General features: G+C 45.1%; 1 protein-coding gene and 1 non-coding gene across 2 annotated transcripts in view; one reads left to right on the top strand and one right to left on the bottom strand.

Moving 5' to 3' along the window:
- LOC126471294 (uncharacterized) overlaps window positions 1-16,555 on the top strand; it is a 427,804-nt gene that overhangs the window by 354,059 nt on the left and 57,190 nt on the right. The gene's annotated exons all lie outside the window — the stretch shown is intronic.
- Trnat-ugu (transfer RNA threonine (anticodon UGU)) lies at window positions 15,916-15,990 on the bottom strand. The gene has a single exon. It is a non-coding gene; the product is annotated as a tRNA-Thr (tRNA).

Raw genomic sequence — 16,555 nt, 5'->3', positions numbered from 1 at the left:
CATCGAGTAAAACAGGAGTAATACCCGGCGTTCCCCAAGGAGGTGTTATAGGCTCTCTATTGTTCCTGATCTATATTAACGACATAGGAGACAATGTGAGTAGCTGTCTTGGATTGTTTGCAGATGTTGCTGCCATTTACCGTCTTGTAAAGTCATCAGATGATCAAAACGACTTGCAAAATGATTTATATAAGATATCTGTATGGTGCGGAAAGTGGCAATTGAACCTGAAAAACGAATAGTGTGAAGTTATTCACATGAGTACTAAACGAAATCAGCTAAATTTCGATTACGCGATAAGTCACACAAATCTGAAGGCTGTAAATTCAACTAAATACTTAAGGATTACTGTTATATTGCTAGAGAAGGCCGAAATGCACGCTATAAGCTCACGCAGGATGGCGTGAGGTCTGAAACAGGATACATAATGAATGCTATACAGAAAAGTACGTAGCTTCTGGAATACTTAACTTTAATCCATCATTTGTATACATCGTTCTTGATGAGACGTGCTTCATACGATAACTATCAATTGCTATGGCGCCTTGCTAGGTCGTAGCCATTGACTTAGCTGAAGGCTATTCTAACTATCTTTTCTGCAAATAAACGAGGCTTCGTCAGCGTTGCATCGCTAGCTAAGTCGTCTGTACAACTGGGGCGAGTGCTAGTCAGTCTCTCGAGACCTGCCGTGTGGTGGCGCTCGGTCTGCGATCACTGACAGTGGCGACACGCGGGTCCGACATGTACTAATGGACCGCGGCCGATTTAAAGCTACCACCTAGTAAGTGTGGTGTCTGGCGGTGACACCACATTCCTCCCCCGCAAATCGGCGAACGGTCGTGTTTAAGGCTTCCGCCCGCCGTGGGGAGGACCCTATGTTGGCGTCTGCGATGAGGTGGGGAGCCTAACAACAGGCAGGGCTGTGCCACCCGCACCCGGCCATTCGGTCCGAGGGGAGCTAGGAAACGCCTGAAAACCTAGTCCAGGGTGCACGCCAACATGCGGTGTATGCGCCCGTAAAGAGACAGGAGGGGCCGAAGGGTCGACCTCCATCGCGTCGGGGTACCCGACGCGCGAAGACGCCATGTGGTCCGGAGCGGGCAAGAGTTCCATGGAGGAGGACTGCTGGTCACGGGAAGCGATCGGCGGCGCGTGACCCAGGGAGGCGCTTGGCGGCTGCAGCGACGCGTCCACTGCGGGCGGCGTCGGCGGGAGAACAGGCGGCGGCGGCGGCGGCGGCGGCGGCGGCGGCGCGTCGCCATGGGGCAAAATGGAAGGCAGCGTCGGTAACACCTGGGGATGAGGCGAGCCAGTAGATGGGTCCCCAGGGCGCTGACCGGACGGCACCGTCGCTGAAAGCAGACGGGGAGCGGCAGAACCCGTGCGACGACAGAGGCGCAGCTGATTGAGATGCCGACGCACCTCACCAGAGGCCCCCAAAACCAAATACATCGCGCGGCCGAGGCAGCTAAGAATGTGCCCTGCGAGCCAACGCCGTGAACCGCGATAGTTGCGATAGAATACAACGTCGCCTGGAGCAAAAGCAGGAGTTTGCTGCTGCACAGGAACCTGATGCGGCGGATGCAGCAAAGACATCAAGGTTCGATGAGGACGACCGTGGAGCAACTCAGCCGGCGAGCGACCATCTCGGGGCTGAGAGCGATACGATGACAAAAAGAGCAACAACGCGTCCTCCCGAAAATGCGACTCTTTCAACTTCAACATCTGTGACTTGAAAGTCCGGACCAATCGTTCAGCGGCACCGTTTGACTGAGGCGAAAACGGCGCCGATGTCAGATGTTGAATACCATTAGCCTTGCAGAATGACTGCAATTCTGCGGACATAAATTGTGGGCCATTGTCGGAAACAATAGTCTATGGAAGACCTTCAATGCAAAAGATAGCGGATAACGCTTGGATGGTGGCAGATGACGTCGTGGAAGACATCCGGACAACAAAAGGGAAATTACTGAAAGAATCGACCACAACCAACCATCGAGCATTCCAGAATGGACCAGCAAAATCTATGTGCAAGCGTTGCCAAGGGGAAGTGGCTTTTGGCCATGCAAAGAAGTTCCGCGGCGGTGCGGATTGGTGTTCGGCACACGCCATGCAAGAAGAGCACATTTTCGTAATCGCAGCATCGATTCCGAACCAAGTACAGTGCTGACGAGCAAGCTGTTTCGTTCGCACTATACCCCAATGTCCTTGGTGAAGAAGCTTTAAAACAGAGGACTGTAACGAACGTGGGACCACGACTCTGGACTGATCATTATCAGAACGCAACAACAAAACACAACATCGAACAAAAAGTCTCTCCTTGTGAGCAAAAAATCTGCGAACCAACGGATCCTCGATCCGTGACTTTGACAAGGGCCATTACGTAGCTACGCAAAACCGTAGCAAGGACAGGGTCAGCAGCTGTGGCTGTAGCTACACGACGAAAATCAATCGGAAACGATTCGACCACGTCATCGGTTTCCGCATCAATGAACATGCAAGCAAGTTCGGAAGAATCGAATGCTCTATCCTCAGCAACAGGCAAACGGACAACGCATAGGCGTTTCCGTGCTTAGCAGTGGACCGATACAAGATATCGTAGCGGTACTGCGAGAGGAAAATAGACCAGCGAATGAATTTCTGTGCTGTATGTGGAGGTACAGGCCTGTTCGGATGAAAAAGCGATGTCAAAGGTTTGTGGTCTGTGATGATGGTAAAGTGACGACCATACAAGAAATCATGAAACTTTGTAACACCAAATACGAGAGCCAAAGCTTCTTTCTCGATCTGTGAATAATTTCTTTGCGCTGACGAGAGCAATTTGGACGCAAAGGCAATAGGGCGATCATGCGAACCATCTTTGTGCGCAAGCACAGCACCGATCCCGAAATCCGATGCATCTACCATCAACAAAAGGGGCTTCTGGGGATCGAATGGCGTAAGGCAAGTATTAGAAAGCAACGCCGATTTCAACTGGCGAAAGGCGCGTTCGCATTCCGTCGACCAGACGAACGGAACACCTTTACGGCGTAAGCGATTATGCGGAGCTGAAATGGAAGAAGCGCGCAGCACAAATTTATTGTAATAGTTAATTTTTCCCAACACACTCTGTAGCTGCTTCAAATTCTGCGGCCAAGGCAAGTATTGTATGGCACGGAGGTGCTCTGGACTCGGATGTATGCCTTGGGCATTGATTACATGTTCCACATATGGTAAGTCACGAGCAAAAAACACACATTTGTCCTTCCGCAAGCGAAGACCAGTTTGTATCAAGACCTGATATAATGTCCGGAGGTTTGCTAAATGTTCTTCTTCTGTCTTTCCGGAGATCACAATATCGTCCAGATAGTTTGCTGCAGTAGGGACAGACGCACAAACAGTTTGTAGATACTGCTGAAATAATGCAGGGGCGGATGCGCACCCGAATGGCAGTCTTATGAATCGATACAAACCAAGATGCGTGTTAACCACCAAAACGCGCTGGGATTCTTCGTCCACTGGCATTTGCAAGTACGCATCTGCGAGGTCCAACTTCGAAAAGTATTTACCCAGGCACAGTTTATCAAAAAGATCCTCCGGGCGGGGTAGAGGAAAAGTTGCAATCACTAGTTGCGGATTCACTGTTGCCTTGTAGTCCACACAAAGTCTCAGTTTTCCGGAAGGTTTTGGCAAAATTACTAAGGGTGAGGCCCGGAGAGAAGCTTGCACACGTTCAATTACACCCTGTGATTCTAGATCGTTTAATGTTCTTGCGACCTCATCACGCAATGCGTGGGGAACATTGCGCGCTCGAAAAAATGTCGGTTGTGCGTTTACTTGCAGTTCCAAATGTGCTTTATAGTTCTTAGTGCAACCAAGGCCCGGTGCAAAAATGTCTGCAAAGTCTGCACATAGACGAGAAACACTGGATGAAGGCACAGTCTGATTCACTGATAGTACCTGATTTGCTATAGACAAGTTAAACAACTGAAATAAATCTAAACCAAACAAGTTCACTGCAGAAGAAGAACGAAGAACGTAAAATGACACAAGTTTTGTTTGTCCCTTGTATGTTGGAAGAAGGCTGCACTGTCCTAACACAGGGACCGTGTGACCTGAATATGTAGTTAGCTTAACATTTGCGCCACGCAACGGAGGAGTGCCCAGTTGTTTATACGTGACTTTATTGATCAATGAAACTGCAGCTCCGGTATCGAGCTGCAATGGGATCACGTTGCCATTAATGTCCAAGTCTACAAAAAGTTTATTGTCCTGCTGACGACAAGAGCGACTGTCACGTGCAATTGGAACAGACACTGGTACAGTATCAATCGCAACTTCACGTGAGTTCCGTCGATGTCGACGCACACATTTTGTGGGACGAACACAGTCACTAATAGAGAAAGTGGCACTGGGCGGAGTGGAATTAATTACATGAATTTCCATGGGCGAAGGTTCACGAGCCTGAGCATTCTTGGTGCGATTCTGGTGCGAAGCAAAGGGCCGGGAATGGTGTTTTGTGTCCGATCTGAGCTTTTTCTGGCAAACACTCTGAACATGTCCTTTTTTTATTACAGAAAAAGCAAATAGCTAGGCGTGATGGGCAATTCCCACGCGAATGTCTAGTAGCACACCGCGGGCATGATTTCACGGCAATTGCATGCTGGCGTCGGATACGGGGCTGCGCGGGATACGGGGCTGCGCGGACGTGCGCGAGGGCTGTTTACAGTTCTGTGCAGATCGCCCGGCGGGCCGGTTAATGTGACACACAGCTGGCGAAGTTTCAAATGATTCCTGAGCAAAGTCAAGTGTGTCTTGCCTATCCAATATGTCTATCACTTGTTGAAGGGAGGGATTGACTAGTTTCAAAATTTGCTCCCGTATACGAACATCAGAAACGTTCTGTGCAATTGCATCACGTACCATAGTATCTGAATAAGGGAGTCCACATTCACACTCAAAAGCACAATCCCTTGTAAGGCCTTGCAAAGTTGCAACCCACTCCCGATTAGTTTGACCGGCTGTACGTTTTGTACGAAAGAACGTGTACCTTTTTGCAACGACATTGACTGATTCCTTGAAATAGGCATCTAATGCAGACAAAATTTCTTCTCAGGACAGAGTTGCTACGTCGCGTCGGGAAACAATTTCACTATCACACGGTACGTCTGCACCCCTACACACGACAATAAGTGAGGCTACCGCTCGTTACCTTGAATTCTGTAGGCGGCGAGATGAAATCCAAATTGGCGTGACCACTCCGTCCATGTTTCCATTGCCGCATCGTATGGACGAAACTGGGGTGTAACAGCATGTTGTGGCTGCGGTAGCGGTGAAGCGGCGGCTGCCGCATTGGTTTGCATTGCACTCTGACCCTGGACGAACTGTCCAAGGGCATCCAATAACGCCTGCGTCTGCTGATTCTGCAAGCGATAAAATTCGGACAGTACATCTGGAGATTGTGGCGAAGCCGTGACATAAGTAAATCAATCAAATAGAAAGAAGACTTTTTTCTTCAGCCTCGTCGCCACTTGTTATATTGCTAGAGAAGGCCGAAATGCACGCTATAAGCTCATGCAGGATGGCGTGAGGTCTGAAACAGGATACGTAATGAATGCTATAAAGAAAAGTACGTAGCTTCTGGAATACTTAACTTTAATCCATCATTTGTATACATCGTTCCTGATGAGACATGCTTCATACGATAACTATCAATTGCTACGGCGCCTTGCTAGGTTGTAGCCATTGATTTAGCTGAAGGCTATTCTAACTATCTTCTCTGCAAATAAACGAGGCTTCGTCAGTGTTGCATCGCTAGCTAAGTCGTCTGTACAACTGGGGCGAGTGCTAGTCAGTCTCTCGAGACCTGCCGTGTGGTGGCGCTCGGTCTGCGATCACTGACAGTGGCGACACGCGGGTCCGACATATACTAATGGACCGCGGCCGATTTAAAGCTACCACCTAGTAAGTGTGGTGTCTGGCGGTGACACCACAATTATAATTACAAATAAAGTAAATTGGAACGATCACATAGATAATATTGTGGGTAGGGCAAATCAAAGACTGCGATTCATTGGCAGAATACTTAGAAGGTACAACAGGTCTACTAAAGAGACTGCTTACACCATGCTTGTCCGCCCTATTCTGGAGTATTGCTGCGCGGTGTGGGATTCGCATCAGGTGGGACTGACGGATGACATCGAAAAAGTACATAGAAGGGCAGCTAGTTTTGTATTATCGCGAAATAGGTGAGATAGTGTCACAGACATGATACGTGAATTGGAGTGGCAATCATTAAAAGAAAGGCTTTTTCGTTGCGACGGGATCTTCTAATGAAATATCAATCACCTCTCCTCCGATTGCGAAGATATTCTGTTGGCACCCACCTACATAGGGAGAAATGATCCTCACGATAAAATGAGGGAAATCAGGGCTCACACAGAAAAATTTAAGTGTTCGTTTTTCCGGCGTGCCGCTCGAGAGTGGAACGGTAGAGAGAGCTTGAAGGTGGTTCATTGAACCCCTTCCAGGCACTTTATTGTGAATAGCAGAGTAATCACGTAGATGTAGATGTCTGGTTGAAGGCATATGCGACACTCATCGGTGAAGAGAAAGTGATGGCAGTCCTGAGCGGTCCATTGGGCATGTTGATGGGCCCATCTGTACCGCGCTGCGTGGTGTTGTGGTTGCAAAGATGGACCTCGCCATGGACGTCGGGAGTGAAGTTGCGCATCATGCAGCTTACTGCGCACAGTTTGAGCCGTAACACGACGTCCTGTGGCTGCACGAAAAGCATTATTCAACATGGTGGCGTTGCTGTCAGGGTTCCTCCGAGCCATAATCCGTAGGTAGTGGTCATCCACTGCAGTAGTAGTCCTTGGGCGGCCTGAGCGAGGCATGTCATCGGCAGTTCCTGTCTCTCTGTATCTCCTCCAGACATCGCTTTAGTTCACTCCGTGACGCCTTACACTTCCCTTGTTGAGGGCCCTTCCTGGCACAAAGTAACAATGCGGACGCGATCGAACCGCGGTGTTGGCCGTCTAGGCATGGTTGAACTACAGACGACACGAGCCCTGTACCTCATTCCTGGTGGAATGACTGGAACTGATCGGCTGTCGGACCCCCTCGCGGTATTGACCGTCTAGGCATGGTTGAACTACAGATGACGCGAGCCCTGTACCTCATTCCTGGTGGAATGACTGGAACTGATAGACTGTCGGACCCCCTCAATCTAATAGGCGCCGCTCATGCATGGTTGTTTACGTCTTTGGGCGGATTTAGTGACATCTGTGAACAAAGGGACTGTGTCTGTGGTACAATATCCACAGTCAACGTCTGTCTTCAGGATTTCTGGGAACCGGGGTGATGCAAAACGTTTTTTGATGTGTGTACTTTCCTTACTCTGGCATGTACCTTCTACTCCACCTGGAGATGGCCTGTTTGGAGGTGGGCATTGGTCATAATGTTTTTGGGCATCAACGTGGGTAGAGGTAGAATTGGAAGGTCCTCCTAACGCTATTGTCACAATGGCGCAGATGAAGCGGTTGTATAACGACCGTCGGAGCACAAGCTGCATTTGACAATGGCCAGTCGGAGGGGCGCAGGGAAAGCGACCATGCGGGCAGCAAGCTGCGGGTCGTATCTGCTCCTCTCTGGAGCTCAATGGGCAGGCATGCCGCGACTCGTGCGAGATAACACTATCCACGCGCTAGAAATGCATTTAATGCCGCAAAGGCATCGCAACCTGCTCCTCTGTGCGCTCGAGCGCATTAACTTCCGGTTTTGCTTGCGTGAGAGACTGTTGCTGGCACTGGTTAATAAAGCGCTCCTTAAGGGTTTCTTCAGTGAAGATTGTTCCGTAATTGCTATTACGATATTGTACAGGTTGTCGTGAGGACACAACCTATTTACATATTAGTGCGAGAACTATCTCCTGACATATTTTCCTCTGAAAAAAATCCATTCGCTCAGTCCTCCTTGAAACTCTTTAAGTGTTTAGTACGAATTGTGGAACACCGTCTACATGGACACACTGTGAACTTGTAACAGCAATAACAGTATTATTATTTTACCTACAATTATTTCGACAATGGAAAGTAGTGTATCAGCTGGTAATCCGTAGCGACGTATCTTTCACAGCGGTAAATTTTCTGATCCAAAATGCACGTTACCGACTGGTATTACGTAAATAACAAGTCACAAGAGAGAGTTGCAGTTTGGTGCGTGGTTCCTTTTCAATAGGATCGCTCCGCGCATTTCCACAGCACGTCCTTTCGAAAGACGAGTCTCACAGCCGGCTCGGTGATAAGCACATACTGTGTCAGCACACTTTGGAAGAAGGAATGGAATTTCTCTTAGCGCAGGTGGCATTCGGGAAACTTCTCATTGCACAATGTACGCTTTTACTGGACTTCAGAGACAAGACTTTACTTTTTTCAAAGGAATTACTACAATGGGTGCATCCCCGAACCCTCCCGCGGTCAGAAAAATGGTACCGAATCCTCCCCAGCCCGCAAGGGTCTGAAAAACAATGGGACCGAATACTCCCGTTTGAAGCAGGTAGGAGTTCTAAACGTTATGAATACTCCAGGAAGGCAAAGGAAAGCATATGAAATTACAGTAGAAGATGTAAAAATTTTTCGCGTGTATTGTATGTTTAAAAGTTTTGTCTTTTATCTTACTGAGATCGAGTCCAGCCGGCACAACAACAGCGACTAAGTCCACATGCAAAGCGTGCGTAAGTGAATTAATATTCTTTTTTGTTTAAAGCATAAGAGGGGTAGGGAAAGGAGATAAGGAACATGGCAGAGATAATTATATTATTGTCTATAATACAACATACAATGTGTCAGTTTGGGAGGATTCGGTCCTGTTACCTGCTTACCTACCTGGTTTCGGAAGGATTACGGGCTGCGCCCACTACAATGCAGGAGGAATTTTTATGAGTAATGCTGGTAAATTATAGTATGAAAGGCTGTGTCAATTGGCGCCAAACAGAGAACTGCAGGCAATGGAGAGGGGAGTGTAATTAATGGAAATATCAGCTACTGAGACCAAATTAAATTAATCTTCACTACAGTACTGACTGACTAAAGTGCCTAAATTTTTAACAAGATATTTTGGAGGGTTTTTTAATGTCGCGAACTATAACAATTTATTGTGTATCGTTTTTGAGGATAGAAGGCGTGTTTTCGCGTCCTAAAAGTCTCAGAACGTGGTGATTATTTTCGACAGCTTCCAGCTTCTTAAGAAGGAAGAAGTTATCCAGTATGATTGGTGTAGTCAAGTTCCTGGTATGGAGTGTTGGTGCAACATCGCATTTAAACTTCTGTTCGCGACTGCGGTGTTCTATTGGCGCCTCTTCTAATTCTTGAAAGCAAATTCGTTCCGATTAGCCAAAGCGGATGTTATTTTTCATTGGCAGCCTACTGTTGGGTAATAGAACAGAAAGCACTCTGTATTGGATGTTGGTTGCAAAAACGCACTTGATAGGGTGTGTTAAACTGAAAATAAACCTAATTGTTACCGTGGAAACTTAAGTGTTTATTTTTTTAAATTTGTTTATGAGAGATTTGACGGGTATACTTTTGATCTGTTATACCTATATTTTTTTGTTTGGGAAATTCCAGTGACGTTGCAAGGAACAGGTTTGGAGATATCTTTGTGCTATCACATTGCTACGCGGCTCATGGCAGAAGTTTAAGAGTTAGTAACTATTAGGAAAAAAATTTTTGCTGTTGAAGGTTAAGAGGTTGATTCTAGTATGCCGACAGAACGTTTTCTTGACTGGCGGTTGCGAAATCGTGCGTGCCGTATCAAGTATGCCGACAGAACGTTTTCCTGACTGGCGGTTGCGAAATCGTGCGTGCCGTACTTCGCTTGAAGTACATGGGCAGTGACCGAGAGCATTTATTTTGGGGTAATAAGAAGAGGAAAAATATTCCAATGTTTTTGATCATTGGTGACAAATTTGAAAATTACGTGAGATATTAAGAAGGGTGTAAGACACGGATGTAGTCTTTCGCCTCTGCTGTTCAATCTATACATCGAAGAAGTAATGACGGAAATAAAAGAGAGGTTCAACAGTGGGATTGAAGCTCAAGTGAAAGGATATGATTAATTCGCTGATGACATTGCTATCCTCAGTGAAAGTGAAGACGAATCACAGGATCGGTTGAATGGAATGAACAGTCTAATAAGTAAAGAACATGGATTGAGAGTAAATCGAAAAAAGATGAAAGTAATGATTAGTAGCAGAAATGAGAGCAGCGAGAAACTTATCAGAACTGGAGGTCTCGCAGAAGACGAAATTAAGTAATTTTGCTAAGTAGGCAGCAAAAAACTCGTAACAGACGGAGGAAATAGGACATAAAAAGCTGACTAGCACCGGCAAAAAGGGCATTCCTGGCCAAGAGAAGTCTACTAGTATCAAAAATAAGCCTTAATTTGAGGAAGAAATTTTTGAGAATGTATATTTTGGAGCACAGCATTGTACGGTAGTGGAAAATAGGGATGGGAAAACCGGAACAAAAGAGACGCAAAGCATTTGAGATGTGGTGCTACAGACGAATGTCGAAAATTAGGTGTACTGATAAGGTAAGGAATCAGGAGGTCCTTCCCGGAATCGGTGAGGTAATGAATATATGGAAGATGCTGGCAAAATGAAGGGACAGGATGATAGGACATCTGTGAAGGACACCGCGGAATAGCTTCCATGGAACTAGAAGGAGCTGTAGAGGGTCAAAACTGTAGAGGAAGACAGAGGTTGGAATACATCCAGAAAATAGTTGAGGATGTACTCTGAGACGAAAAGAGTGAGGAAAATGTATCAGGACTCGAATCCGGGTGCTGCTATTGAGATTGAAGAAAAGAAATTTTTTGTTATTTCCGAGTTTTTTCTAATTATTTTCATTTATTTTCTGTCTAGAATAATCTATTGGCTTAAGTACTTCCTACGTCGCTGGCAGCAGTCAGCAGATACTGTACAGGACTCTGTAGGTAGATGGCAACATTGTTCTGCTTCAGGAGACATGCACTGACAAGATATGACACGCCTGGATCGCCGAGCGCGTTAAAGCGCCGCTTCCGGGGTACAGGGAGGAGAGCCGGCTGGTGAACAGGCCAGGCTGTATGTGCTCTTAGGCAGTTTCCCCATATCCAGCTACATAAACACCGGCCTGGTCCCTACGTTCCGCCTCAGATACTCGCTACGCAAACAATTAGAAAAGCGTTGTCATACTTAAGTACGAAATTTAGACGCAGCCAAATGGAGCACACGAATTTCGTCTCTGTGCGAGTGGGAGACTCAGGAACGGCTTCGGGCCACCAGCTACCACTAAACATTACCTCAACCTATATAACAGTACTGACCCCGCAAGAGAACGGAAAAAGGCGAAAGAAGAACACGCAGATGACAAAGATGTTAATGAATAGATGGTATTCAAAGCAAAACTAGCAAGGAAAGGCCATGACGTTGGGATCACAGATCTACTTCAAACATTGTACACCTTTAGTAGACCATTAAAACAACAATGTGCAAACAGTAAGGTGCACTACTCCGGCAGTTCCGAGAAAATCCCAAGTTTTTTAAGCGTCTATCGCGTAACTGATGTACTAGTGAGTGGGGAATGGCCGTTAAGAGTTGATGGTGATCAAGTTCTCTGTAATAAAAAACTGAATGAAGAGATCAATAAAGAACGAGAATTTTCATGAAATTTTAGTGAATTCAGTTTATTTGACTACTTACTCTTTTAATTAAATTTACTTATTACAACAAACATATTTATAACTATCGCAAGTAAATGAAGAAACGCATAGTTTTCTTGAAAATGTATGCCTTTCGTGATTTGCGGCATCTCTTATACCTGTAATCTGGTAAGGTACCAGGAACTACTTTGCACTTAGATGTTTCAAGCTGCAGACACAGAGGCAGGCCTCATTTGCCAGTTAACCTGCTAATGTAACAAGAACGAATAATGTAGGCGCAATTTTTTTGAATATCACAGAATTTACAATTTTACTACAAAAATGAAGGTTTGAGCGGGCGTCGAACCATCGTCTCGTAAACTTTCGTCTTAGAAAGCTCGAATGTTAACCACCAAGAACTCTAAATGTGGCACCTACGCACAGATACATGAAGTACATAATAGACACGTAAAACTTCTCTTGCGATTTTCTCGAAATTTCCAGAGTAGTGCACCTTGCCATTTGCGCATTATGTTGTATTAATGGTCTACTAAATGTATACGAAATTTGAAGTAAATTTGTGATCCCAACGTCATGGCTTCCCCTTGAAAGTCATCACATATAAGACACAGAACATATTTGCATTAAACTGCCACTGTCATCGCTAAAAGTTTACCGAAAGTTAAACGTCCAGTACTGGAGTGATATTTAGTTTAGTACCGACCGATTTAATCCAGGCATGCGCATTATTTGCCCACTAGGTGAATATATAAATTTAAACAAAAAATAAAACGTTTCTCGTGTAAGTTCAGTATAACACTCAGTACAAGTTGCATAAGAAAAGATTCACAATGCTGTACCTGCTTTACAAAAGTTTCTTTTGACATGGAGCTTGCTAGTTCACAAAGCATATAGAACGTATGCTTCTTTAATTCACTTTTAACTAAACAAGAAATACATTTAATATGACAGAAATTCATAAGTCCGTGTAGAATTGACCAGTGGGTGAAATAGAATTATATATATGTCATGTGCTGGTCAAATCAGTTGAAAATCTAATTACGTTCACACAAATTGACAGAAAAGAATATTACAAAATAACACTTTTTAAATGAAAACGCTACAGACAGAGATACAGGGTGCTCCGGGACAAATGGTCAATATTCAGGGATATGACAGGAATGAAAGTCTAGTAAACTTGGATTCTAAAATATATATCTTAAGAAATATGAGAACCCGTACGGTAGAAGAGACGTATTTCACATCAGCGGACATGAACAACTGCTCTTAAGGTATTCCCTTTAGAGCACATGTTTCCGGATATTACTCCTTTTTTTGATCTATAATACCACCTCTCAAAATATGGAAGACAAAGAACTTGCGTCTAAAGAGATTTGTTTCATACAGAACATGTTGTTGGTGTGGTCTTCAGTCCTGAGACTGGTTTGATGCGGCTCTCCATGCTACTCTATCCTGTGCAAGCTTCTTCATCTCCCAGTACCTACTGCAGCCTACATCCTTCTGAATCTGCTTAGTGTATTCATCTCTTGGTCTGCCTCTACGATTTTTACTCTCCACGCTGCCCTCCAATACTAAATTGGTGATCCCTTGATGCCTCAGAACATGTCCTACCAACCGATCGCTTCTTCCGGTCAAGTTGTGCCAGAAACTCCTCTTCTCCCCAATTCCATTCAATACCTCCTCATTAGTTATGTGATTTACCCATCTAATTTTCAGCATTCTTCTGTAGCACCACATTTCGAAAGCTTCTATTCTCTTCTTGTCTAAACTATTTATCGTCCATGTTTCACTTCCATACATGGCTACACTCCATACAAATACTTTCAGAAACGACTTCCTGACACTTAAATCTATATTCGATGTTAACAAATTTCTCTTCTTCAGAAACGCTTTCCTTGCCATTGCCAGTCTACATACAGAACATAGCGCTTAGAGTTCATCTTTAATAGACTTTTTTGCTCGTATGATCGTTCCTGTCATATCCCTGAATGTTGACTATCAGACTAAACAATAGAGCTGAGACAGTGCTGAGATTATAGATAATTGTTTACAGAGATCTTATATTCATAGTGAATAAAAAAAGTTTTCTGTTTATTGAAATATATGCAAGTATCTCGTAGAATCAGTTATTAAATAGGTCTGATAATTTCCTTTGTTCCGTAGGAGGTTCGAGTCCTGCCTCGGGCATGGGCGTGTTTGTTGTCCTTAGCGTCAGTCAGTTTAAGTTAGATTAAGTGGTGTGTAAGCCTAGGGACCGATGGCCTCTGTAGTTTGGTCCCATAGGAACATACTACAAATTTCCAATTTCCTTTGTTTTTTCCTTTGTTTATCTCTCTCCAGTCCTTACTGGGCTTTCGTATATTTTCTCTTTTTAAAGTTTTATTAGGCTTTCGCCTTGTTGCATGAGTCTTAGTGAAAGTAAGTGACGAGGAACAAATACAAGAAGTGAGAGCTGAGAGTAAACCAGTAAATGAGATACTGCTTGCACAACGCCACTTAACAGTTGCGCCGAAATTGCGAGGTCTCAGAACTTGTAATATACCAGTAGCCCTTGTTTGGGAGGTAGTCTAAGGGGATCTCCCTTGGCAGAGAGAACGCCGTCAGTGGAGTTCCTTATTTGCATTCAGGCTTTGGAGAGATCATGACTTCTGCAATTTGTGAAAATCGCTGGCGAGCCGGAGATCTGGTTGGAGGGGTAGATGGGAGGGGAAGGGGGGAGGCGGGCTACCTAAAATGCATCTCACTAACCTCACCAGAAGAAAAAGGTCACTTTACAAAGTCTGCGAACCTTGATACGAGCTGCCATTTTGTTTGACATGGAGTGCACAACACGTTAGATGTACGAGTTGTCGATGTCCAACCTTCAGTCCGGAACCGCGCTGCTGCTACGGTCCCAGATTCGAATCCTGCCTCGGGCATGGGTGTGTATGATGTCCTTAGGTTAGTTAGGTTTAAGTAGTTCTAAGTCTAGGGGACTGATGACCTGAAATGTTAAGTCCGTTAGTGCTCAGAGCCATTTTTTGATGTCCGACCTGTCACGATAAACTACGCAGATCCTCCAGATAGTAAGAATATCGACCTTGATATTTGTTGCAGTGCTTGAGATGATGAATGAGATTAGCCCTTGACGTTCATATCCTGAGTATTTACGGACTAACCAGTAATGGGATTACTCTAGGACGTTCCTCTTGTTACGCGATCACAACTTTAGTTTAATACATTGCGAACATTGCCATGCTGGAAGAGATATCTCGAATTTTTTTGTGAAGACGACGGTCATATCGGGAAACCTGGTTGTCGAACACCTCGACGTGGCAGAAGTGGTTTAATGTACGTTCGATTTTAACCTGACAACCTGTTTCTGCGTAGTAAAAAGATCTATAGAATACCACATGACCTCCTACAGCTTGTCATGGTTTAGAATGAACACGTCGTCACACATCCATGATATAAAGCCAGATATTTGATTCGTCTGAGCATTCAGGGAGGGCATTGCTTGAAGATGCACTTGTGACGTCTGTTCTTCCACTGTATTTGGGCAACCCTGTGGGCGGAAGTAAGTGTATATTATGCGGAATTCTCTTATAAATATCCATATGATACAGTACCCTCCAGACACAAGCCATCCCCCCTCCCCCCCCCCCCCCTTCTTCCTTGTTACACCCGCGAATGGCGCGTTGGAAGACTGATTGTGGAAATTTTGTGAACAATGATCGCCTTTTGACCTAAATTTTGAATTTGAGTTGTTGTAGATTGAACTTTTTCACGCTGTTGCTGAAACAGATGCAGATTTCCTGGTCAACACTTTCCACCATCTAGCAAAGCGTCATATAAACGAATGCAGATTGCTGTTTGTAGTTATGACAACGACGCTATCACTAGGGACCGATAGGGAAGGTAATCAGCCGTATTCTATTCACAGAAATAATTTACGAATTTTGACTGATCGATTTAGGGAAAGAACGGAAAACGCAAATAAGGGTGGCTCACTGGGATATGATCCATGCCCTACCCGACTGCGAATCCATTGTGCTAACCATTGTATCATCCAATTAACTTCACACTACATTCACAGGCAACAGAAGCTAATACGTACTGTAATATTTCAGGTGACTAATTGTCTGCCCGACTTTATATCCAGACAAGATATTTTTCGAAATTAGAATTATATTAATACCGTCAGCTGCGCACGGGCATTGATATAGATCAACAGAGACAGGTGAAAATGTGTGCCCCGACCGGGACTCGAACCCGGGATCTCCTGCTTACATGGCAGACGCTCTGCCCATCTGAGCCACCGAGGGCACAGATGATAGTGCGACTGCAGGGACTATCTCGCGCTCACCTCCCGCGAGACTCACATTCTCACCTTGTTTATCCACACATTACATTCGTAGTGTCCCACCCCAACACACTCATTATTCGTGGAAGACATTCTTCCAAGTCCCGTGGGAGTTCGGGAAATATGTGCGAATCCGCACAGAGGAGGAAGGTCATGGCCGGTATCGCGAGAACTATATACTTATATAGATAAGGTGTCTGTTTTTTCGGACATGTCCGAAAGAACAGACACCATATCCATATAAGTATAAAGATATTTTTCCGTTGTGTGTTGAATTAAATTCATTCTTGAGAAAGGAAGATCCTACGTCCCTGATAAGTTTTCAGAGCTTCTTACTTCGCACTCTGAACGTAACTAAATTTACAGGATACAGAAGAACTAGACCGACAAACAACAAGGGTTGTAGAGTGTTGCTTCTGGAATAGACCGTGGATAGAACTCATATTCGAAAAAATGATGCAACGACGCCATAGGGCGTAAACAGTGTTAAGACAGACGTGGGCGCATTGGACGCCATCGAAAGACCTA

The sequence above is a fragment of the Schistocerca serialis genome, chromosome 3 (assembly GCF_023864345.2).
Source record: "Schistocerca serialis cubense isolate TAMUIC-IGC-003099 chromosome 3, iqSchSeri2.2, whole genome shotgun sequence".
Taxonomy (NCBI): Eukaryota; Metazoa; Arthropoda; class Insecta; order Orthoptera; family Acrididae; genus Schistocerca; species Schistocerca serialis.
This window is presented reverse-complemented; position numbering and strand designations above follow the sequence as displayed.